General features: G+C 37.3%; 5 pseudogenes across 5 annotated transcripts; 3 read left to right on the top strand and 2 right to left on the bottom strand.

The window, feature by feature from the left end:
- Positions 1–302: 302 nt before the first annotated feature.
- Positions 303–1,055, top strand: AT4G06515 (annotated as a pseudogene; the record flags this gene model as incomplete). Its single annotated transcript has 1 exon — positions 303–1,055.
- Positions 1,056–1,217: 162 nt separating this feature from the next.
- AT4G06514 lies at positions 1,218–3,433 on the bottom strand (annotated as a pseudogene; the record flags this gene model as incomplete). Its single annotated transcript has 1 exon — positions 1,218–3,433.
- Positions 3,434–4,159: 726 nt separating this feature from the next.
- Positions 4,160–4,657, top strand: AT4G06513 (annotated as a pseudogene; the record flags this gene model as incomplete). The annotated part of the gene is made up of 1 exon: positions 4,160–4,657.
- A 3,362-nt stretch (positions 4,658–8,019) lies between these two features.
- Positions 8,020–8,775, top strand: AT4G06512 (annotated as a pseudogene; the record flags this gene model as incomplete). The annotated part of the gene is made up of 1 exon: positions 8,020–8,775.
- A 1,077-nt stretch (positions 8,776–9,852) lies between these two features.
- AT4G06511 lies at positions 9,853–10,986 on the bottom strand (annotated as a pseudogene; the record flags this gene model as incomplete). Its single annotated transcript has 1 exon — positions 9,853–10,986.
- Positions 10,987–24,887: the final 13,901 nt, after the last annotated feature.

Raw genomic sequence — 24,887 nt, 5'->3', positions numbered from 1 at the left:
ACGTATTAGGTATGAGCCGACAAGAGCAGTCTTTCATGTAGACCTAGCCCACACTTTTTGGGTTAGCTAGGACTAGGTGGATACTTGTATTTAGGATTGGGATTGTGTATGGATTGAATGGGAAAGAGAATGAGAATGAAAAGAAAAGAAAAAAAAAAAGAAAAGAGAGTCAGAGTTTTGAGTTCTTAAGGAGGATACAAAAAAGTGTTAATCTAGTAAAGGGTTCAGAACTCAACGAGAGTTAGGCATTTTGATTTAAAGAAAAGGGTAAAACGCCCTCTATGCTAAGAATAGAAGAAAAGCCTTCAGTTTGTCAAAGTATATGATAAGTGTGCATTTTACATGTTTTGAGCATCCATTTGTTATCACTATTGCATCATATCACCACTGTTTAATATTATTTCTCATCATTTGTCATCACTTTGCATGTTTGGGATAGTTTTGCATGCATGTTGCATATTTGTGTTGTTTTCAGGTGATTTGGAGTCGTTGGCGAGCTAATTGGAAGAAGCAGACCTGATCACTGCAAAACACTCGACCCCTTGGTCGAGTAGATGGTTCCACGACTTCAGCAAACCACACGACCCCCTGGTCGAGTAGATGGACTCATCACTTCACATCACCACTCGACCCCGTGGTCGAGTACCACCAAGACAACCACTCGATCTCATTACTCGACCCTATGGTCGAGTATCATCACCTCCACCACATCACCTTCAGTGGATCACTCTACCACCAAGCCGAGTACCACCATCTCCATTTTTTGGATTTGTCTTTATTTTGTACTCTCTGTTGACTGTAAAAACCTCAGGTAATCCCGAAATCCTCTATAAACTTGATGAACTCCATATAAGGCGCTGTATCTTCTGTTGGTCGAGTAAAATGATGATTTTTTTTTTTTGGGGTTTTAAACATCACTCATACTCAACCAATATACTCGAGTGCAAGGTCTCCAGGTGCAACAGAAAGTTTTAAAATTTTTGCACTCCACTAGACTGTCTACTCGATCTCTAGGCCATCTGTAGAGTAAAAGTTTTGAATTTTCACTCTACCGTCACGTTATTCCTCTATTCCTGAGAACCACAAACACAACTAAAACAAATAAAAAATAACAAGAAAAGAAAAACTTATTCACAAAGATAGTCATGGGACTTCCTCTCAAGTGAGCTTGTTTAAAGTCTCTAGCTTGACTCCTCACACTTATGAAGAAGAAAATGAATGATAAAGAGGGTCTGCATAGTCCTCTCTGGTATCATCATCATACTTAGCGTCCTCCTTGGAGAGGTGTGCAGCAGAATACTCAGTTCCCCTTTCTTCAAAATAGGCTTCTTTCTCCTCTAGAGGGTAATCTATCTCTTCAGACCATCTTGAAGTAAACTTTTTTCTCGGGGATAATGTCAATTCCGCCTTTAGGTTGAGCTTCCTTCTGCTTCTGATTCAGCTTACTCTTAAGCTCCTCAACAGTGTGGGCTAGCTTCTCTATAGTTTCATCTTGCTTATTAGACCTCTTTTTAAGCTCCTTTACTCTTTCAGTCTCATATCCTTCTCCTGAGATCACTCTATCATCTCCAAAGGTTTTTTCATCTTTTGTTGACCCTTGTGGAGTTTTGTTGATGTCAAACTGCAACTTGATCTGCTTTCCAAGGCTGAGATTTATTTTCCCTTCCCTGACATCTATCACTGCTCCCACTGAGGCTAAGAATGGTCTTCCCAGGATTAGGTGATCCTTATGCTCTTCTTCCATATCCAGCACCACGAAGTCTGTAGGCACTTCCACTCCATTAATCATGACTGGTAGATCTTTCAGCATGCCGAAGGGTTTTCTTGAACACCTATCCGCAAGGATCAGAGTTAGGTCACAAGGCCTATACTGAACAAGTTTCAACCTTCTTGCCATAGAAAGTAGCCACAAAGAATAACATTTAGCTGACAGAGGCTCCTAGATCGCACACGCAATCGCTGAAAGCTAATTCCCCAATAGAACATGGTAGAGTAAAAGATCCAGGATCTTCTAATTTTTCTTGAACAATCCTCCTATCAGCAGCTGGTGATGGATTAGCATCACATTCATCATCTGAATGCTGATTGTCCTTCCAAGTATCTGACTTTGGTAATCAATGCCTCCACTTTGGCGTTCTGGTCATTGTAAATGCAGTCCAGCTTATGGTGCAATTCAATTAACGTCTTAGCAATTTCCATGCAGCTAGATGCTTGTCCCTGTAGCAGTTGTTGTACCATCTGCTTCATTTCAGCATCAGGAGCAGCAGGACCTTGGTGTTGCTGAGGTACAAACCCAGGTGTTGGTTGCAGCTCGTAGTTCCCCTGAAATTGCTGCTTGGGAACAAAACATTGGTTGTAAGGAACAAAAGGTTTGTTCTGACCTTGTTGTTGTTGTGGAGGATACACTTTGTCCTATGGGTTAGCAACGTGGGTGCTACGGTAAGAGAGGTTACGGTTGTTCGTCTTGAAGTTGTTATACCCTTTGTAGCCACCCTGGTTGTTGTTGATGTAGCTAACTTCCTCGAACTGGTTACCCTCCCCATCTTGGACTTGATACTGCTCGTCATCAATAAGTAAGTGCACATGCTTCTGCTGGCTAAGAAGAATCATGTCCAGCTTGTCATTTAGCGCTTTGATCTCCTTCATGTGTTTGTCATTAGAATCAGTTGTGCCTCTGATTGTCCTGTCGCAGTCTTCGTTGTAATTACCATCTGATTGAGCAAGGTTCTCAACCAATTCCCAGCCTTCTTCAACATCTTTCTTCTCGAAATTCTCATTGCTGGCGGTATCCAGAAGCATTCTGATGCGTGGTAAAACGCCTCTGTATAGAGTGCTGGGCAAAGAGGCTTTCTTGAAGCCATGATGAGGGCATTGGTTGGTGTAACCTTTGAAACACTCCCATGCTTCACAGAAGCATTCACCAGTCTTCTATGAAAAGGCAGAAATCTCATTTCTTAGTCTTGCAGTTCTGGCATTTGAGATTTGCTAGAAAAGCCTTCTTGCAATCATCCCATGTGGTGATTGAGTCATGGGGCAGATTCTTGCAATCATCCCATGTCGAGCTTGAATTCGTCTTCACTGACACCATTGATTTTTGTTAGGTTGCAGAGCCTATCAAATTCATCAAGTTGGTTGAGTGGATCCTTCATTGGCAGACCATGGAATTTGTTCCCCTGAATCATTGAGATGAGACCACTCTTAATCTCGAAGTTGTTGTTCTGGATAGCAATTCCTTTCCTTTGCCGATGGTCCCGTGTTGCATCTCCAACACCAATGTTGGCAGGGCCATTCTGTTGATTCTGTTCGTCAGCCATATCGAGTGGTTGCAGGGGTAAAAGGTTGACTGTGTTTCTCCTTCCCTGAGTTCGCGAGCGATGCGGTCGATGTTATCGTTGAAAAGGAGGTTCAGGTTGCCTGTTGATCGAGTTTGCATACAGCCGAGATGTACCTGGAACAAGAAGACGACAAGAAAAACACACAATAAGTAACTGAAATTCAAATTGAAAAAAAAACTTTGTCTAAGCAAGCATGAAATCTCAAATGTAATAAACAAACACCCAATTGGCAACAGCGCCAAATTGATAATAGGTTTTTAGTCAATTATCCTAAAACACCAAACATGTCGTTGTAGTATTTTAGGTTGTCAATCCAAATGGGTGTGATGCTAACAATCAAGATGCAATCAGAGTTCACAGAGTCAAGCCAAGCAATAACAGGTTTTGGTGTGTTCTAGCAGTCCTAAGTGAACATGCATAAAATAAAAATTTAAGCAGAACAATAAAAACACCCGATCAACACAGCTTGTTGCCAAGCACTGGGTGTGGTCGAGTAACAGACAGAAAATGTAACAGAGATACTCGACTGCACAGTCTGTTGCCAAACAACTGGGTGGTCGAGAATAAGGTCGAGTAACAGGAGAAAAATACAAAAACTAAGCATCAGGTAACAAGATGCAGTAAACAATAGCAGAGTTAACAAAGAAATCAATTAGATAAAGAATTCCCGAGGATGGGGTAATTGAGTAGTTTTGTTTCCTCAGTTTACAGGTGATTGACATGCTCAATAAATTATCCCTAGACAACAAGTTCGATAACCAAATCTAGGTACCACCGCAAAAGAGACCCTCAAGTTAAACTAGTCCTAGACTCAATCACCATTGACGAGAGCTAACCTAAGAGGCATGTTGCATATTTGTGTTGTTTTCAGGTGATTTTGAGTTGTTGCCGAGCTAATTGGAAGAAGCGGACCTGATCATTGCAAAACACTCGACCCCCTGGTCGAGTAGATGGTTCCACGACTTCAACAACCACTCGACCCCCTGGTCGAGTAGATGGCCTCATCACTACACATCACCACTCGACCCTGTGGTCGAGTACCACCAAGACAACCACTCGATGTTAATACTCGACCATGTGGTCGAGTATCATCACCTCCACCACATCACCTTCACTCGATCACTCTACCACCAAGCCGAGTACCACCATCTCAATCACTCGACTAGATACTCGACCACCTGGATCGAGTACCGTTCTTAGTCCGTCCCAATACTGCGTCCTTTTGAGTATGAGGGTTTCGGAATATTTTGTTATAAGTAGCATGTACTTTACATTTTCGTTTATCAAAGTTTTATTCCGTAGACACTGTGTTCCTGACTTTTTTTTGTAATCCGGATTTCTCTTAATCTATTCAATATTCAGCATTAGCTTTCGATTTCGTTTATTGTTGTTCATCCTGTTATCATCTTGTTATTACTCTGTTGTTATCATGTTTTCATTCTATTCAACGTTTATGTTCTCTTCAACGATGTCTGAGTAGTGAATATGTTTCAGAGGATGGGTTAGAGTGTTTAGAATTCTCAATATGCTAGGTGGTTGAGTTTGATTTATAGATCCCTTCTGTATTAGTTGTTCTTAATGCCTATTGCTTTATGACCAACTGGAATTTGAGCCCAGACATTTCTGCACCCAAAAGGTGTTCGATGAAATGTCTGAACCAATAATTCCAGAGATTCGTGGCTCTGTACCAATGTGTTGGTTGCATGGAGCGTTTTGGCTTTAACTTGTTGATTCGTAATGCCTGTTAGGTTAGCTCTCGTTAATGGTGATTGAGTCTGGGACTGGTTTAACTTGAGGGTCTATGTTGCGGTGGCACTTAGATTTGGTTATCGAACTTGTTGTCTAGGGATAATTTATTGAGCATGTCAATCACCTGTAAACTGAGGAAACAAAACTACTCAATTACCCCATCCTCGGGAATTCTTTATCTAATTGATTTCTTTGTTAACTCTGCTATTGTTTACTGCATCTTGTTACCTGATGCTTAGTTTTTGTATTTTTCTCCTGTTACTCGACCTTATACTCGACCACCCAGTTGTTTGGCAACAGACTGTGCAGTCGAATATCTCTGTTACATTTTCTGTCTGTTACTCGACCTGTCAATCGACCACACCCAGTGCTTGGCAACAAGCTGTGTTGGTCGAGTGTTTTTACTGTTCTACTTAAATTTCTATTTTTTGCATGTTCACTTAGGACTGCTAGAACACACCAAAACCTTTTATTGCTTGGCTTGACTCTGTGAACTCTGATTGCATCTTGATTGTTAGCATCACACCCATTTGGATTGACAACCTAAAATACTACAACGACATGATTGGTGTTATAGGATAATTGACTAAAAACCTATTATCAGTATAAAACCAAACCCGCTAGACTCTTGAATCGTTTTAAAGAAGAACCCCTTAGAACTTGAACCAAAAAGAGAAAGAATGAGACAAAGGGTAGAGTTAGGACATCTATGGGACTGGGATCATCTTCTGAGCTATCATACTATATATCATTGGGTAGATGGGAGTCTGTTCTTGTATTTGTCCATTGGCTTTTACCTTTAGCATTATGCTGAAGCTCAATCTTTTCTCTGAGCGTTCCCTGTTGCTCGAACAAATCATTAGAGGGACCATTTTTGTCTCTTAGGGTAAGCCCGAAACCAAGTGAGTTCATAACCAATGCATTGCTTGATCCACTATTCGTGCTCAACAAATGTTAAAGGGAATTGATTAATGTGAATGCTTGAATAGATTAAGGCAGGTTGTTAGGTTGCATTGTGACGAGTATGGCAAAAGTTTTTAAGTAAGGGTCTATCATCTTGCAATCTAGAATTAGCTACCTGGACATTGAGCTTACCCGATTTATTTGCATGCCTCGGTTTTTGAATCCCCACCTTCAAACCTCTCCTTCAACTTAAGATTTTTTGTTTGCTTGAGGGCAAGCAAGAGATAAGCTTGGGGAAGTTGATAACACTATATTTTACTCATTTTAGGTGTGTATTTATCATCATTTAGCTTAGTGATCACTCATTGTATCACATTTAGCTTATTTTGCATACTGATGCATTGAGGATCATCTTGCATACATATTGCATGTTTTAGTAAGTTTTCAGGTGCAGAAAGAGCTTACAAGGATTCTACTCGACCCTCTACTCTATCAAACAAGGAGGGAAGCAGTAGAGCATTCCACTCGACCTCTTTACTCGATCTAGGCAGCTATAGAGGAGGCAGCAATTCACTCGACCCTTTTACTCGATCAAGGCAACCTCATAGGAAGCAGAAGGTTGATCTACTCGCCCCTCTTCCTCGATCCTCTACTCGACCAGTTTACTCGATAAAGGGGAACCTACTCTACAAGACTTGTCGATCATTTAAAGTGTCTTTTGATCCTCCTCATTCCCCACTCAACCAGACATCTAAGCATAAGAATAGGAAAGGAAGAAGCAACTACTCGTCCAATTGATCACTCGGAGCATGGACACAAAGGCGCAGACTTTGCATCACCCTCTTTACTCGATCCGCAAGATCGAGCAATCGTACAAACTGCCTCACGTCTCTTGTCTTCTAGTGAATCTAGGGTTTTCAACATTTTAGTACAAAAAATATCACTTTGGGATTTGTCCAAGGGATCTAGCTTTTATCTCTTAGTTTTTCTTTGTGTGCTTCAATCTTCAAAACTTAATTACCCTTAATCTATTTCGGTTTTGCACTTAGTTCTTTGAGTAAAGTTGTTTAGCTTGTTTAGATCTACATTTTGTTATGATTTCAGTAATTTGTTGGGTTTTTGTTCTTAGTTATGTTGCTTGAGTAGTGATTAGTGTTCTTGAGGATGGATTAGATTAGGGTAATCTCTAGGTTAGTCAGGTGGTTAAGATTAGGTTAGATCCTTTCTGGATTCGTTGGCCCCTTTGCGGTTTTCGCCGACTAATGTGGAAATTTGACCATATGTATCCAGCGTCTAAAAGACGTTCAAATGGATGCCTTATCTACGAATTCTAGAGATTTGTAGACTCTAGACCAAGAGATTGGCTAGACTGCTTATTGACTTTGGTAGATTGTTGCTTAAACCTTGCTCTGCTATGTTTCATCTACCAGAGTTGAGATTAGGAAGTTGTAGAGTTATGGGGGTCTCTGTCACGAGAGTGGATTGACCCGGTTTCTGAATTTATCGTCTAGGGTATCTTCCTTTCACCTTTTAGCCACCTGATGAACCCTAGAGTTATTCTTATCAATGAATCCATCCTCAGAACTTCTATTCTTCTTAGATTTATTTGTATTCACCCGTGATTGCACTTTTATTTACCTGTTATTTGTGTTACCTGTTAATTGCATTTTAGTTCTTGAAATTTGTTGCATGTTGGTTCTACTCGACCCAATGATCAAGTAGGGCTCTTAAGTTCTTATCTTTGTTGTTTGAATCCTAACCTAGAATTGTTACTAGAAACCAACCATCTCTATAATATGGTTTGACTTAGTTGCTTCTGTACACATCTTGATTGCTAACAATAACAGTGGACTGGATTGACACTTTCTATAGCTGCATCGACATGTCAGTGTTTAAGGGGAATTGAACTGAATACACTAATATGTCGTGATTTTTACTGATTTCTAACATAGTTTAGAATGGTTTTTAGAGTCTTTCTAGTATTTTTCGTATGTTTTGAGTCATTTTAGGTACACTTACACATCTGGGAACTATGGAGCACAATAAGGAATTTTGGAAGCTTTTCAGCAATAAAGATCTTGAAGGACGTTTTTCAGAAGCTTGTGTCGATCGACACTTTGTCTATTTATCTCTACAGAACTAGACAGCTACAATAGCCGATTTTAACAGAACAGATCTCTTCCACACAAACCAATCAGCATTCAAGCTACCTCCTTTTGACAGAGATGACTTTGCTATACACCCTGCCTATTATGATCTTGTATCTAGAGGAAAGTTTAGAGGATCTCCCGATGAATCACCATTAGATCATTTGGAAGTCTTCGAAGACATCGTTTCCTCTATTAAAGCAGAAGGTGTACCAGCTGATTACTTTATTTGCAAACTCTTCCCCCACTCTCTCGCGAGCATATGAACATCATGGTTGCGTCAACTGGAACCAGGTTCCTAAACCAATTGGAATGATACAAAGAATGCATTCATGAATCACTTCTTCAATGAATCCGTGACAGAGGCAATTCGTTTGCAAATTTCTTCGTTCACCCAAGCTCCAGCAGAGTCCCTTAGAGCATCTTGGCTCCGATTCAGGTCTTATGAGCGTGAATGTCCCCAACATGGTTTCCAAGAGAGCCAACTAATCAAAATATTCTACAAAGGAATAGACAAGCCATAACAGATTCAACTCGATGCAGCAACCTCTTGTAACATCATGACAAGAACCACTAGTGAAGCGTTACTCCTAATCACCAATGCTTTAACTGGTCATTCGACGCAGCAGAGGTGTACCTCAGTCGAGAAGACAAAAAGAAAAACACATAGTCAGTAACTGAACTGAAAATTGAAAAAGAACTTGATCTAAGCAAGTCTGAAATCTCAAATTTAACAAACAAACACCCAATTGGCAACGACGCCAAATTGATAATAGGTTTTTAGTCAATTATCCTAAAACACCAATCATATCGTTGTAGTATTTTAGGTTGTCAATACAAATGGGTGTGATGCTAACAATCAAGATGTGATCAGAAGTCACTAAGTCAAGCCAAGCAATAATAGGTTTTGGTGCGTTCTAGCAGTCCTAAGTGAACATGCAGAAAACACAAAGTCAAGCAAAAACAAATAAACACTCGACCAACACAACTCGTTGCAGAGCACTGGGTGGGGTACTCGACTGCACAGTCTGTTGCCAGACAACTGGGTGGTCGAGTATCAGGTCGAGTAACAGTAAAGAATTGCAGAAACTAAGCGACAGATGACAAGATGCAGTAAACAACAGTAGAGTAAACAAAGAATTCAATCAGATAAAGAATTCCCGAGGATGGGGTAATTGAGTAGTTTCGTTTCCTCAGTTTACAGGTGATTGACATGCTCAATAAATTAACCCTAGACAACAAGTTCATTAACCAAATCTAAGTGCCACCGCAACAGAGACTCTCAAGTTAACCTAGTCCCAGACTCAATCACCATTGACGAGAGCTAACCTAACAGGCATTACGAATCAACAAGTTAAAGGCAAAACGCTCCCTGCAACCAATACCTTGGTACAAGGTCACGAAACTCTGTAATTAGTGGTTCAGACATTTCATCGAACACCTTTTGGGCGCGGAAATGTCTTGGCTCAAATTCCAGTTGATTGGAAAGCAATAGGCATTAAGAACAACTAATCCAGAAGGGATCTATCAATCAATACTCAATCACCTAGCATACTGAGAATTCTACACTACCCTAATCCATCCTCAGAAACCTATTCACTACTCAGACATCATAACAGAAAGCATAAACGTTGAACAAGTTGAAAACATGATAACAACAGTATAACAGCAGGATGATAACAGAATGAACAAGAATAAACGAAATCAAGAACAAAAGCTGAATACTGAATGCTGAATAGATAAAGAGAAATCCGTATTACAAAAGATCTAGAACACAAGGTCTGCGGAAATAAAACTAGATACAAAACTTTTCTCCGAAAATGTGAAGTACATGCTACTTATAGCCAAATATTCCGAAACCCTAATACTCAAAACGACGAAGTATTGGGATGGATTAAGAACTGTACTCGACCCATGTGGTCGAGTGGGAGGTCGAGTGTGTAGCTGGAGTCTTCTTTTCTTCCTTGTGCTCGAGTGTCTGGTTGAGTGCGGAATGAAGAAGGCTCTGAAGGTTGTCATCAAGTATGCAGTCGAGTGGTGTGATGGTGATACTCGACTTCCAGGGAGAGTGATGAGGTCGAGTAGTGGTCTGGCAATGAAGGTGAAGACACTCGACCTCGGGGTCGAGTGATGTGATCGAGTGAAGGACAGGAGATACTCGACTTCCTGGTTGAGTGATGAGGTCGAGTAGTGGTCTGTCAATGAAGGTGAAGACACTCGACCTCGGGGTCGAGTGATGTGATCGAGTGATGGTCAGGTGATGGAGATGAAGACGCTCGACCTCGTGGTCGAGTGGTGAGGTGAAGTTGTGATGTCTTCTACTCGACCTGGGGGTCGAGTGGTCTCTTGAGATCTTGAAGCTTCTACTCGACCTCTGGGTCGAGTGGTTTTGTCATGATCAGGTCCGCTTCTTCCAGATAGCTCGTCAACGGCTGCAAATCACCTGAAATCAACGCAAATATGCAACATGCATGCAAATCTATCCTAAACATGTAAAGTGATGATAAATGATGAGAAATGGATGCTCAAAACATGCAAAATACACACTTATCAACTCCCCCAAACTTAGTCTTTGCTTGCCCTCAAGCAAACAATCAAGAACAAGCTGGAGGTGAGGTTTGAAAGCGGGGACTCAGAGCCAAAGCACCAGATAAACTAGATGAAATCAATGTCCAAGTTGAAAGTTCTAAGCTGCAATATGATCGAATTCTACTCAAAAACGTTAGCCATGCCTTGTTATCAATCAATCCGACTCATATTCTCGACCTACACATGTTTTCAAATCTACCAATCCCTTTAACATTCATTAGTTCTGGAACGTGAATCAAGCAATGCATCATCAATGAACTCATTTTGCTAAGGTAAAAGGTCAAGAGACAAAGATGATCCCTTAAGCTTTAGTATAAGAACTAGAACCGCAACTGGATTCCGGAAGCTAAAGTAGGATTTATGGTAAGGTAAGGGTTTAGGATTTAGGGTTTAGGGTTTAGGGTTTAAGGTTTAGGTTTTAGGGTTTGGGGTTTGGAGTTTTGGGTGTATGATTTAGATTTTAAAGGATTTAGGTTTAGAATATAGGATTTAGGTTTTAAAGTTTAAAGTCTATAGTTTAGTGTTTAGGGTTTAGGGTTAAGGGTTTAGGGTAAGGGTTTTGGATTTAGGGTTTAGGATTTAGGGTTTAGGGTTTAGGGTTTAGGGTTTAGGTTTTAGGGTTTGGGGTTTGGAGTTTAGGGTGTAGGATTTATGTTTAGGGTTTAAGGTTTAAGGTTTAGTGTTGAGGAGCAAATATGCTTTAAGAAGTAAGAAGAATCTTGGTATGCGTTTTGGAGTCTAATATCACTAGATGACACATGTATGATTTAGTTTTAGAACTAAAACCACAACCAAAGTTAGGAACCTAAAGTAGTCTTTCCCTAGATAAAAAACCAAATATTATACGGACCTTGGCTACACCATCAAAGTTTTGAGAAGTACGAAGAAGCTTGGTTTGCGCTTTGGAGTCAAATATGAATAGATTTCTAGTGTATCATTGACTATAACAACTAGAACAGCAACCGAATCCTGGAAGCTAAAGTAGGATATAGGGTTTAGGGGTTAGGGTTTCAGATATGTTTTTAGGGATTACCAAGCTTCATCTTAAAGCATAAAGCAGTCTTTCTTTGTTAGGAGATCCAAAACCAAAAAAACATATGAACTTCAGCTACACCATTAAATCTTTGAGAAGCAAGAAGAAACTTGGTTTGTGTTTTAGTGTCATATATGACTAGATGTCCTCTTTAAGATTGAGTATTAAAACTTATCCTGAAAGATAAACAAGTGTTTCCCTATTATACGATTCAAAACCAAAAACTCAAAAGAACTTCGGCCACAACATCAAAGCTTTGAGAATCAAGAAGAAGCTTGTTAGCGTTTTTTGTTGTCAAATTTAACTAGATTCTTTGTGTATCATTGAGTATCCGAACTAGAACTACAACTAGATCTCGGAATATAAATTAGGATTTCAGGTTTAGGGTTTAAGGTTAGGGTTTAGGATTTAGATTTTAGGGTTAGGGTTGAGGATTTAGGGTTGAGGGTTTAGGGTTTAGGGTTTAAGGAAGCTAAAGTTGTTTTTCCCTATTAGAAGATCCAAAATCAAATATCATAAGGACCTCGGCTACACCATCAAAGCTTTGAGAAGTAAGACGAAGCTTGGTTTACGGTTTGTAGTCAAATATGACTAGATTTCTTGTGTATCAATTAGCATAACATTTAGAACTGCAACTAAAGCCTAGAATATAAAGTATGATTTAGGGTTTATGGTTAGGTTTTAGGGTTTACAGTTTAGGGTTTAGTATTTGTAGTTTAATATTAGGGTTTACTGTTGAGGGTTAGGGTTTCAGATTATGTTTTTAAGGTTTAGGGTTTAGTGTTTAGGGTTTGCGAATTAGGGATTACAGTTTAGGGTGTAAGGTTTAGGTTTTGGGTTTTGGTTAAAGCTTTAGTGTTTAGGAGCAAATATACACTAAGAAGACAGTAGAATCTTGATTATCGTTTTGGAGTCAAATATGACTGGATGACATGTGTATGATGGAGTATAAGAACTAGAACCGCAACCAGATATCGGAAGCTAAAGTAGTCTTTACCTTTTAGAAGATTGAAAACCAAAACTCACACGAATTTTGGCTACACCATAATTCTTTGAGAAGCAAAGAAGAAACATGGTTTGCATTTATGTGTCAAATATGACTAGATCTCAGGCTTATAATTGAGTATAAGAATTATAACCGCAACCTGATCCCGAAAGATAAATTAAAGGTTCCATGTTATAAGATTCAAAACAAAAAACTCATAAGAAACTCATACTCTATTCGTCTCATATATTGAATCTCGGAATCATATGAAACGGATTAGACTAGGAAAGAACCTCATAAACGGTTAGGGCCGAGTCACTTAGTGGCTTGGGTCGAGAGAACTCGCCCGGACTTTAGGCAGTTCGGATCGGGGCCTTTCACACACCATCAAAGCATTGCTAAACAAAAAGAAGCTTGGTAATGGTATAAGAACTAGAACATCATATAATCCGAGAAGCTTAATTAGAATTTAAGGTTAGGATTTAGCATTCAGGGTTTGGGGTTTAGGTTTTAATGTTTAGGGTCTATGGTTTAGGGTTTGGTGTTTAGGGTTTAAGGTATTGGGTTTAAAGTTAAGGTTTAGTGTTTACCGTTTAGGGTTTAAGGTTTAAGATTTAAGGTTTAGGGTTTAGAGTTTAGGACCAAATATACTTTAAAAAGCAAAAAGAATCTTGGTTAGCATATTGTAGTCAAATATGACTACATGAGACGTGTATGATTTATTATTAGAACTGAAAGCACCGTTAGATCATTGAAGCTAAAGTGTTATTTCCTTGTTGGAAGATCAGAAAACAAAAAATCATACGGACTTCTACTACATGGTCAAATCTTTGTGAAGGAAGTAGAACCATGGTTTGGGTTTTTGTGTCAAACATGACTAGATGTCATGTGTATGATTGAGTATAAGAACTAGAACCGCAACTGGATTCCGGAAGCTAAAGTAGGATTTATGTTTTAAAGTTTAGGGTCTATAGTTTAGGGTCTATAGTTTAGGGTTTTGGGTTTAGGGTAAGGGTTTAGGATTTAGGGTTTAGGGTTTAAGGTTTAAGATTTAGGTTTTAGGGTTTGGGGTTTGGAGTTTTGGGTGTAGGATTTTGGTTTTGAAGGATTTAGGTTTTCAAGTTTAAAGTCTATAGTTTAGTGTTTAGGGTTTAGGATAAGGGTTTAGGATTAAGGGTTTAGTGTTTAGGGTTTAGGATTTAGGGTTTAGGGTTAAGGTTTTAGGGTTTGAGGTTTAGAGTTTAGGGTGTAGGATATATGTTTAGGGTTTAAGGTTTAAGGTTAAGTGTTGAGGAGCAAATATGTTTTAAGAAGTAAGAAGAATCTTGGTATGCGTTTTGGAGTCAAATATCACTAGATGACACATGTATGATTTAGTTTTAGAACTAAAACCACAACCAAAGCTAGGAACCTAAAGTAGTTTTTCCCTAGATCCAAAACCAAATATTATACGGACGTTGGCTACACCATCAAAGTTTTGAGATGTACAAAGAAGCTTGGTTTGCGCTTTGGAGTCAAATAGGAATAGATTTCTAATGTATCATTGACTATAACAACTAGAACAACAACCGAATCCCAGAAGCTAAAGTAGGATATAGGGTTTAGGTTGTAGGGTTTATGTTTAGTGTTTAAGGTTTAGGGTTTAGAGTTTAGGACCAAATATACTTTAAAAAGCAAGAAGAATCTTGGTTAGCAAATTGGAGTCAAATATGACTACATGAGACGTGTATGATTTAGTATTAGAACTGAAAGCACAGCAAGATCATTGAAGCTAAAGTGTTCTTTCCTTGTTGGAAGATCGGAAAACAAAAAATCATAGGGATTTCTCTTACATGGTCAAATCTTTGTGAAGGAAGTAGAAGCATGGTTTGGGTTTTTGTGTCAAACATGACTAGATGTCATGTGTATGATTGAGTATAAGAACTAGAACCGCAACTGGATTCCGGAAGCTAAAGTAGGAGTTATGTTTTAAAGTTTAGGGTCTATAGTTTAGGGTCTATAATTTAGGGTTTTGGGTTTAGGGTAAGGGTTTAGGATTTAGGGTTTAGGTTTTAAGGTTTAGGTTTTAAGGTTTGGGGTTTGGAGTTTTGGGCGTAGGATTTAGGTTTTAAAGGATTTAGGTTTTAAAGTTTAAAGTCTATAGTTTAGTGTTCAGGGTTTATGGTTAAGGGTTTAGGGTTAAGGCTTTAGGGTAAGGGTTTTGGATTTAGGGTTTAGGGTTTAGGGTTTAGGGTTTAGGGTTTAGGATTTAGGGTTTAGGGTTTAGGTTTTACGATTTGGGGTTTGGAGTTTAGGGTGTAGGATTTATGTTTAGGGTTTAAGGTTTAAGGTTTAGTGTTGATGAGCAAATATGCTTTAAGAAGTAAGAAGAATGTTGGTATGCGTTTTGGAGTCAATTGCACTAGATGACACATGTATGATTTAGTTTTAGAACTAAAACCACAACCAAAGCTAAGAACCTAAAGTAGTCTTTCCCTAGATCCAAAACCAAATATTATACGGACCTTGGCTACACCATCAAAGTTTTGAGAAGTACGAAGAAGCTTGGTTTGCGCTTTGGAGTCAAATATGAATAGATTTCTAATGTATCATTGACTATAACAACTAGAACAACAACCGAATCGCAGAAGCTAAAGTAGGATATAGGGTTTAGGGGTTAGGGTTTAAGATATGTTTTTAGGGATTACCAAGCTTCTTCTTAAACCATAAAGCAGCCTTTCGTTGTTAGGAGATCCAAAACCAAAAAAAACATATGAATTTCAACTACACTGTCAAATCATTGAGAAGCAAGAAGAAGCTTGGTTTGCATTTTTAGTGTCATATATGACTAGATGTCCTCTTTCAGATTTAGTATTAAAACTTATCCTGAAAGGTAAACTAGTGTTTCCCTATTATACGATTCAAAACCAAAAACTCAGAAGAACTTTGGCCACACCATCAAAGCTTTGAGAATCAAGAACAAGCTTGGTTAGCGTTTTTGTAGTCAAATATAACTAGATTCTTTGTGTATCATTGAGTATCTGAACTAGAACTGCAACTAGATCTCGGAATATAAATTAGGATTTCATGTTTAGGGTTTAAGGTTAGGGTTTAGGAATTAGATTTTAAAGTTTAGGGTTTAGGGTTAGGGTTGAGGATTTAGGGTTGAGGGTTTAGGGTTTAGGGTTTAGGGAAGCTAAAGTAGTTTTTCCCTGTTAGAAGATCCAAAATCAAATATCATAAGGACTTCGGCTACACCATCAAAGCTTTGAGAAGTAAGAAGAAGCTTGGTTTACGGTTTGTAGTCAAATATGACAAGATTTTTTGTGTATCAATTAGTATAACATTTAGAACTACAACTAAATCCTGTAATATAAAGTATGATTTAGGGTTTAAGGTTAGGTTTTAGGGTTTAAAGTTTAGGGTTTAGTATTTGTAGTTTAAGGTTTCGGATTAGGGTTTTGTGTTGAGGGTTAGGGTTTCAGATTATGTTTTTAAGGTTTAGGGTTCAGTGTTTAGGGTTTGCGAGTTAGGGATTACAGTTTAGGGTGTAAGGTTTAGGTTTTGGTTTTTTTTTTAAGCTTTAGTGTTTAGGAGTAAATGTACACTAAGAACACAATAGAATCTTTATTATCGTTTTGGAGTCAAATATGACTAGATGACATGTGTATGATGGAGTATAAGAACTAGAACCGCAACCAGATCTCGGAAGCTAAAGTAGTCTTTACCTTTTAGAAAACCAAAAATCATACGAATTTTGGCTACACGATAATTCTTTCATAAGCAAGAAGAAACATGGTTTGCGTTTATGTGTCAAATATGACTAGATCTCATGTGTATAATAGAGTATAAGTATTATAACCGCAACCTGATCCCGAAAGATAAATTAAAGGTTCCTTGTTATAAGATTCAAAACAAAAAACTCATAAGAACTTCGGCCACACCATCAAGCATTGATAATCAAAAAGAAGCTTGGTAATGGTACAAGAACTAGAACATCATATAATCCGAGAAGCTTAATTAGAATTTAAGGTTTAGGATTTAAGGTTAGGATTTAGCGTTCAGGGTTTGGGGTTTAGGTTTTAATGTTTAGGGTCTATGGTTTAGGGTTTTGTGTTTACGGTTTAAGGTATTGGGTTTAAAGTTAAGGGTTTAGTGTTTAGCGTTTCGGGTTTAAGGTTTAAGATTTAAGGTTTAGGGTTTGAGGTTAGGGTTTAGGTTGTAGGGTTTATGTTTAGTGTTTAAGGTTTAGGGTTTAGAATTTAGGAACAAATATACTTTAAAAAGCAAGAAGAATCTTGGTTAGCAAATTGGAGTCAAATATGACTACATGAGACGTGTATGATTTAGTATTAGAACTGAAAGCACAGCCAGATCATTGAAGCTAAAGTGTTCTTTCCTTGTTGGAAAATCGGAAAACAAAAAATCATACGGATTTCTATTACATGGTCAAATCTTTGTGAACGAAGTAGAAGCATGGTTTGGGATTTTGTGTCAAACATGACTAGATGTCATGTGTATGATTGAGTATAAGAACTAGAACCGCAACTGGATTCCGGAAGCTAAAGTAGGATTTATGTTTTAAAGTTTAGGGTCTATAGTTTAGTGTTTTGGGTTTAGGGTAAGGGTTTAGGATTTAAGGTTTAGGGTTTAGGGTTTAAGGTTTAGGTTTTAGGGTTTGGGGTTTGGAGTTTTGGGTGTATGATTTAGGTTTTAAAGGATTTAGGTTTAGAATATAGGATTTAGGTTTTAAAGTTTAAAGTCTATAGTTTAGTGTTTAGGGTTTAGGGTTAAGGGTTTAGGGTAAGGGTTTTGGATTTAGGGTTTACAGTTTAGGGTTTAGGATTTAGGGTTTAGGGTTTAGGTTTTAGGGTTTGGGGTTTGGGGTTTAGGGTGTAGGATTTATGTTTAGGGTTTAAGGTTTAAGGTTTAGTGTTGAGGAGGAAATATGCTTTAAGAAGTAAGAAGAATCTTGGTATGCGTTTTGGAGTCTAATATCACTAGATGACACATGTATGATTTAGTTTTAGAACTAAAACCACAACCAAAGTTAGGAACCTAAAGTAGTCTTTCCCTAGATAAAAAACCAAATATTATACGGACCTTGGCTACACCATCAAAGTTTTGAGAAGTACGAAGAAGCTTGGTTTGCGCTTTGGAGTCAAATATGAATAGATTTCTAGTGTATCATTGACTATAACAACTAGAACAGCAACCGAATCCTGGAAGCTAAAGTAGGATATAGGGTTTAGGGGTTAGGGTTTCAGATATGTTTTTAGGGATTACCAAGCTTCTTCTTAAAGAATAAAGCAGTCTTTCTTTGTCAGGAGATCCAAAACCAAAAAAACATAAGAATTTCAGCTACACCGTCAAATCTTTGAGAAGCAAGAAGAAACTTGGTTTGCGTTTTAGTGTCATATATGACTAGATGTCCTCTATAAGATTGAGTATTAAAACTTATCTTGAAAGATAAACAAGTGTTTCCCTATTATACGATTCAAAATCAAAAACTCAAAAGAACTTCAGCCACACCATCAAAGCTTTGAGAATCAAGAAGAAGCTTGGTTAGCGTTTTTGTAGTCAAAATTAACTAGATTCTTTGTGTATCATTGAGTATCCAAACTAGAACTAGAACTACAACTAGATCTCGAAATATAAATTGGGATTTCAGGTTTAGGGTTTAAGGTAAGGGTTGAGCATTTAGGGTTGAGGGTTTAGGGAAGCTAAAGTAGTTTTTCCCTGTAAGAAGATCCTTAATCAAATATCATAAGGACTTCGGCTACACCATCAAAGCTTTGAGAATTAAGAGGAAGCTTGGTTTACGGTTTGTAGTCAAATATGACAAGATTACTTGTGTATCAATTAGTATAACATTTAGAACTGCAACTAAATCCTGTAATATAAAGTATGAATTAGGGTTTAATGTTAGGTTTTAGGGTTTAAAGTTTAGGGTTTAGTATTTGTAGTTTAAGGTTTAGTATTAGGGTTTTGTGTTGAGGGTTATGATTTAAGATTATGTTTTTAAGGTTTAGGGTTTAGTGTTTAGGGTTTGCGAGTTTCGGATTATAGTTTAGGGTGTAACGTTTAGGTTTTGGGGTTTTGTTTAAGCTTTAGTGTTTAGGAGCAAATGTACACTAAGAACACAGTAGAATCTTGATTATCGTTTTGGAGTCAAATATGACCAGATGACATGTGTATGATGGAGTTTAAGAACTAGAACCGCAACTAGATCTCGGAAGCTAAAGTAGTCTTTACCTTTTAGAAGACTGAAAACCAAAAATCATACAAATTTTGGCTACACCATAATTCTTTCAAAAGCAAGAAGAAAGATGGTTTGCGTTTATGTGTCAAATATGACTAGATCTCATGTGTATAATCGAGTATAAGAATTATAACCGCAACCTGATCCCGAAAGATAAATTAAAGGTTCCTTGTTATAAGATTCAAAACAAAAAACTCATAAGAACTTCGGCCACACCATCAAAGCATTGATAATCAAAAAGAAGCTTGGTAATGGTACAAGAACTAGAACATCATATAATCCGAGAAGCTTAATTAGAATTTAAGGTTTAGGATTTAAGGTTAGGATTTAGCGTTCAGGGTTTGGGGTTTAGGTTTTAATGTTTAGGGTCTATGGTTTAGGGTTTTGTGTTTACGGTTTAAGGTATTGGGTTTAAAGTTAAGGGTTTAGTGTTTAGCGTTTCGGGTTTAAGGTTTAAGATTTAAGGTTTAGGGTTTGAGGTTAGGGTTTAGGTTGTAGGGTTTATGTTTAGTGTTTAAGGTTTAGGGTTTAGAATTTAGGAACAAATATACTTTAAAAAGCAAGAAGAATCTTGGTTAGCAAATTGGAGTCAAATATGACTACATGAGACGTGTATGATTTAGTATTAGAACTGAAAGCACAGCCAGATCATTGAAGCTAAAGTGTTCTTTCCTTGTTGGAAAATCGGAAAACAAAAAATCATACGGATTTCTATTACATGGTCAAATCTTTGTGAACGAAGTAGAAGCATGGTTTGGGATTTTGTGTCAAACATGACTAGATGTCATGTGTATGATTGAGTATAAGAACTAGAACCGCAACTGGATTCCGGAAGCTAAAGTAGGATTTATGTTTTAAAGTTTAGGGTCTATAGTTTAGTGTTTTGGGTTTAGGGTAAGGGTTTAGGATTTAAGGTTTAGGGTTTAGGGTTTAAGGTTTAGGTTTTAGGGTTTGGGGTTTGGAGTTTTGGGTGTATGATTTAGGTTTTAAAGGATTTAGGTTTAGAATATAGGATTTAGGTTTTAAAGTTTAAAGTCTATAGTTTAGTGTTTAGGGTTTAGGGTTAAGGGTTTAGGGTAAGGGTTTTGGATTTAGGGTTTACAGTTTAGGGTTTAGGATTTAGGGTTTAGGGTTTAGGTTTTAGGGTTTGGGGTTTGGGGTTTAGGGTGTAGGATTTATGTTTAGGGTTTAAGGTTTAAGGTTTAGTGTTGAGGAGGAAATATGCTTTAAGAAGTAAGAAGAATCTTGGTATGCGTTTTGGAGTCTAATATCACTAGATGACACATGTATGATTTAGTTTTAGAACTAAAACCACAACCAAAGTTAGGAACCTAAAGTAGTCTTTCCCTAGATAAAAAACCAAATATTATACGGACCTTGGCTACACCATCAAAGTTTTGAGAAGTACGAAGAAGCCTGGTTTGCGCTTTGGAGTCAAATATGAATAGATTTCTAGTGTATCATTGACTATAACAACTAGAACAGCAACCGAATCCTGGAAGCTAAAGTAGGATATAGGGTTTAGGGGTTAGGGTTTCAGATATGTTTTGAGGGATTACCAAGCTTCTTCTTAAAGAATAAAGCAGTCTTTCTTTGTCAGGAGATCCAAAACCAAAAAAACATAAGAATTTCAGCTACACCGTCAAATCTTTGAGAAGCAAGAAGAAACTTGGTTTGCGTTTTAGTGTCATATATGACTAGATGTCCTCTATAAGATTGAGTATTAAAACTTATCTTGAAAGATAAACAAGTGTTTCCCTATTATACGATTCAAAACCAAAAACTCAAAAGAACTTCAGCCACACCATCAAAGCTTTGAGAATCAAGAAGAAGCTTGGTTAGCGTTTTTGTAGTCAAAATTAACTAGATTCTTTGTGTATCATTGAGTATCCGAACTAGAACTAGAACTACAACTAGATCTCGAAATATAAATTAGGATTTCAGGTTTAGGGTTTAAGGTAAGGGTTGAGCATTTAGGGTTGAGGGTTTAGGGAAGCTAAAGTAGTTTTTCCCTGTAAGAAGATCCTTAATCAAATATCATAAGGACTTCGGCTACACCATCAAAGCTTTGAGAATTAAGAGGAAGCTTGGTTTACGGTTTGTAGTCAAATATGACAAGATTACTTGTGTATCAATTAGTATAACATTTAGAACTGCAACTAAATCCTGTAATATAAAGTATGAATTAGGGTTTAATGTTAGGTTTTAGGGTTTAAAGTTTAGGGTTTAGTATTTGTAGTTTAAGGTTTAGTATTAGGGTTTTGTGTTGAGGGTTATGATTTAAGATTATGTTTTTAAGGTTTAGGGTTTAGTGTTTAGGGTTTGCGAGTTTCGGATTATAGTTTAGGGTGTAACGTTTAGGTTTTGGGGTTTTGTTTAAGCTTTAGTGTTTAGGAGCAAATGTACACTAAGAACACAGTAGAATCTTGATTATCGTTTTGGAGTCAAATATGACCAGATGACATGTGTATGATGGAGTTTAAGAACTAGAACCGCAACTAGATCTCGAAAGCTAAAGTAGTCTTTACCTTTTAGAAGACTGAAAACCAAAAATCATACGAATTTTGGCTACACCATAATTCTTTCAGAAGCAAGAAGAAAGATGGTTTGCGTTTATGTGTCAAATATGACTAGATCTCATGTGTATAATCGAGTATAAGAATTATAACCGCAACCTGATCCCGAAAGATAAATTAAAGGTTCCTTGTTATAAGATTCAAAACAAAAAACTCATAAGAACTTCGGCCACACCATCAAAGCATTGATAATCAAAAAGAAGCTTGGTAATGGTACAAGAACTAGAACATCATATAATCCGAGAAGCTTAATTAGAATTTAAGGTTTAGGATTTAAGGTTAGGATTTAGCGTTCAGGGTTTGGGGTTTAGGTTTTAATGTTTAGGGTCTATGGTTTAGGGTTTAAGGTATTGGGTTTAAAGTTATGGGTTTAGTGTTTAGCGTTTCGGGTTTAAGGTTTAAGATTTAATGTTTAGGGTTTGAGGTTAGGGTTTAGGTTGTAGGGTTTATGTTTAGTGTTTAAGGTTTAGGGTTTAGAGTTTAGGACCAAATATACTTTAAAAAGCAAGAAGAACCTTGGTTAGCAAATTGGAGTCAAATATGACTACATGAGACGTGTATGATTTAGTATTAATACTGAAAGCACAACCAGATCATTGAAGCTAAAGTGTTCTTTCCTTGTTGGAAGATCGGAAAACAAAAAATCTTACGGACTTCTACTACAGGGTCAAATCTTTGTGCAGGCAGTAGAAGCATGGTTTGGGTTTTTGTGTCAAACATGAATAGATGTCATGTGTATTGATTGAGTATAAGAACTAGAACCGCAACTGTATTCCGAAAGTTAAAGTAGGATTTATGTTTTAAAGTTTAGGGTCTATAGTTTAGTGTTTTGGGTTTAGGGTAAGGGTTTAGGATTTAGGGTTTAGGGTTTAGGGTTTAAGGTTTAGGTTTTAGGGTTTGGGGTTTGGAGTTTTCGGTGTATGATTTAGCTTTTAAAGGATTTAGGTTTAGGATATAGGATTTAGGTTTTAAAGTTTAAAGTCTATAGTTTAGTGTTAAGGGTTTAGGGTTAAGGGTTTAGGGTAAGGGTTTTGGATTTAGGGTTTATAGTTTAGGGTTTAGGATTTAGGGTTTAGGGATTAGGTTTTAGGTTTTGGGGTGTAGGATTTATGTTTAGGGTTTAAGGTTTAAGGTTCAGTGTTGAGGAGCAAATATGCTTTAAGAAGTAAGAAGAATCTTGGTATGCATTTTGGAGTCTAATATCACTAGATGACACATGTATGATTTAGTTTTAGAACTAAAACCACAACCAAATTAGGAACCTAAAGTAGTCTTTCCCTAGATAAAAAAACAAATATTATACGGACCTTGGCTACACCATCAAAGTTTTGAGAAGTACGAACAAGCTTGGTTTGCGCTTTGGAGTCAAATATGAATAGATTTCTAGTGTATCATTGACTATAACAACTAGAACAGCAACCGAATCCTCGAAGCTAAAGTAGGATATAGGGTTTAGGGGTTAGGGTTTCAGATATGTTTTTAGGGATTACCAAGCTTCTTCTTAAAGCATAAAGCAGTCTTTCTTTGTTAGGAGATCCAAAACCAAAAAAACATATGAATTTCAGCTACACCGTCAAATCTTTGAGAAGCAAGAAGAAACTTCGTTTGCGTTTTAGTGTCATATATGACTAGATGTCCTCTATAAGATTGAGTATTAAAACTTATCCTGAAAGATAAACAAGTGTTTCCCTATTATACGATTCAAAACAAAAAACTCAAAAGAACTTCGGCCACAACATCAAAGCTTTGAGAATCAAGAAGAAGCTTGTTAGCGTTTTTTGTTGTCAAATTTAACTAGATTCTTTGTGTATCATTGAGTATCCGAACTAGAAATACAACTAGATCTCGGAATATAAATTAGGATTTCAGGTTTAGGGTTTAAGGTTAGGGTTTAGGATTTAGATTTTAAAGTTTAGGGTTTAGGGTTAGGGTTGAGGATTTTGGGTTAAGGGTTTAGGGTTTAGGGTTTAAGGAAGCTAAAGTTGTTTTTCCCTATTAGAAGATCCAAAATCAAATATCATAAGGACCTCGGCTACACCATCAAAGCTTTGAGAAGTAAGACGAAGCTTGGTTTACGGTTTGTAGTCAAATATGACTAGATTTCTTGTGTATCAATTAGTATAACATTTAGAACTGCAACTAAAGCCTAGAATATAAAGTATGATTTAGGGTTTATGGTTAGGTTTTAGGGTTTACAGTTTAGGGTTTAGTATTTCTAGTTTAAGGTTTAGTATTAGGGTTTTGTGTTGAGGGTTAGGGTTTCAGATTATGTTTTTAAGGTTTAGGGTTTATTATTTAGGGTTTGCGAGTTAGGGATTATAGTTCAAGGTGTAAGGTTTAGGTTTTGGGTTTTTGTTTAAGCTTTAGTGTTTAGGAGCAAATGTACACTAAGAACACAGTAGAATCTTGATTATCGTTTTGGTGTCAAATATGACTAGATGACATGTGTATGATGGAGTATAAGAACTAGAATCGCAACCAGATCTCGGAAGCTAAAGTAGTCTATACCTTTAAGAAGATTGAAAACCAAAAATCATACGAATTTTGGCTACACCATAATTCTTTCAGAAGCAAGAAGAAACATGGTTTGCGTTTATGTGTCAAATATGACTAGGATTTAGCGTTCAGGGTTTGGGGTTTAGGTTTTAATGTTTAGGGTCTATGGTTTAGGGTTTGGTGTTTAGGTTTTAAGGTATTGGGTTTAAAGTTAATGGTTTAGTGTTTAGCGTTTCGGGTTTAAGGTTTAAGATTTAAGGTTTAGGGTTTGAGGTTAGGGTTTAGGTTGTAGGGTTTAGGTTTAGTGTTTAAGGTTTAGGGTTTAGAGTTTTTTGGACCAAATATACTTTAAAAAGCAAGAAGAACCTTGGTTAGCAAATTGGAGTCAAATATGACTACATGAGACGTGTATGATTTAGTATTAGAACTGAAAGCACAACCAGATCATTGAAGTTAAAGTGTTCTTTCCTTGTTAGAAGATGGGAAAACAAAAAATCATACGGACTTCTACTACATGGTCAAATCTTTGTGAAGGAAGTAGAAGCATGGTTTGGGTTTTTGTGTCAAACATGACTAGATGTCATGTGTATGATTGAGTATAAGAACTAGAACCGCAACTGGATTCCGGAAGCTAAAGTAGAATTAAGGTTTTAAAGTTTAGGGTATATAGTTTAGGGTTTTGGGTTTAGGGTTAGGGTTTAGGATTTAGGGTTAAGGTTTTAGGGTTTAAGGTTTAGGTTTTAGGGTTTGGGTTTGGAGTTTTGGGTGTAAGATTTAGGTTTTAAAGGATTTAGGTTTAGGATATAGGATTTAGGTTTTAAAGTTTAAAGTTT

Source organism: Arabidopsis thaliana, chromosome 4 (assembly GCF_000001735.4).
Source record: "Arabidopsis thaliana chromosome 4, partial sequence".
Lineage (NCBI taxonomy): Eukaryota > Viridiplantae > Streptophyta > Magnoliopsida > Brassicales > Brassicaceae > Arabidopsis > Arabidopsis thaliana.
The sequence above is the reverse complement of the archived record's forward strand: the minus strand, read 5'-3'. Positions and strand labels throughout refer to the sequence as shown.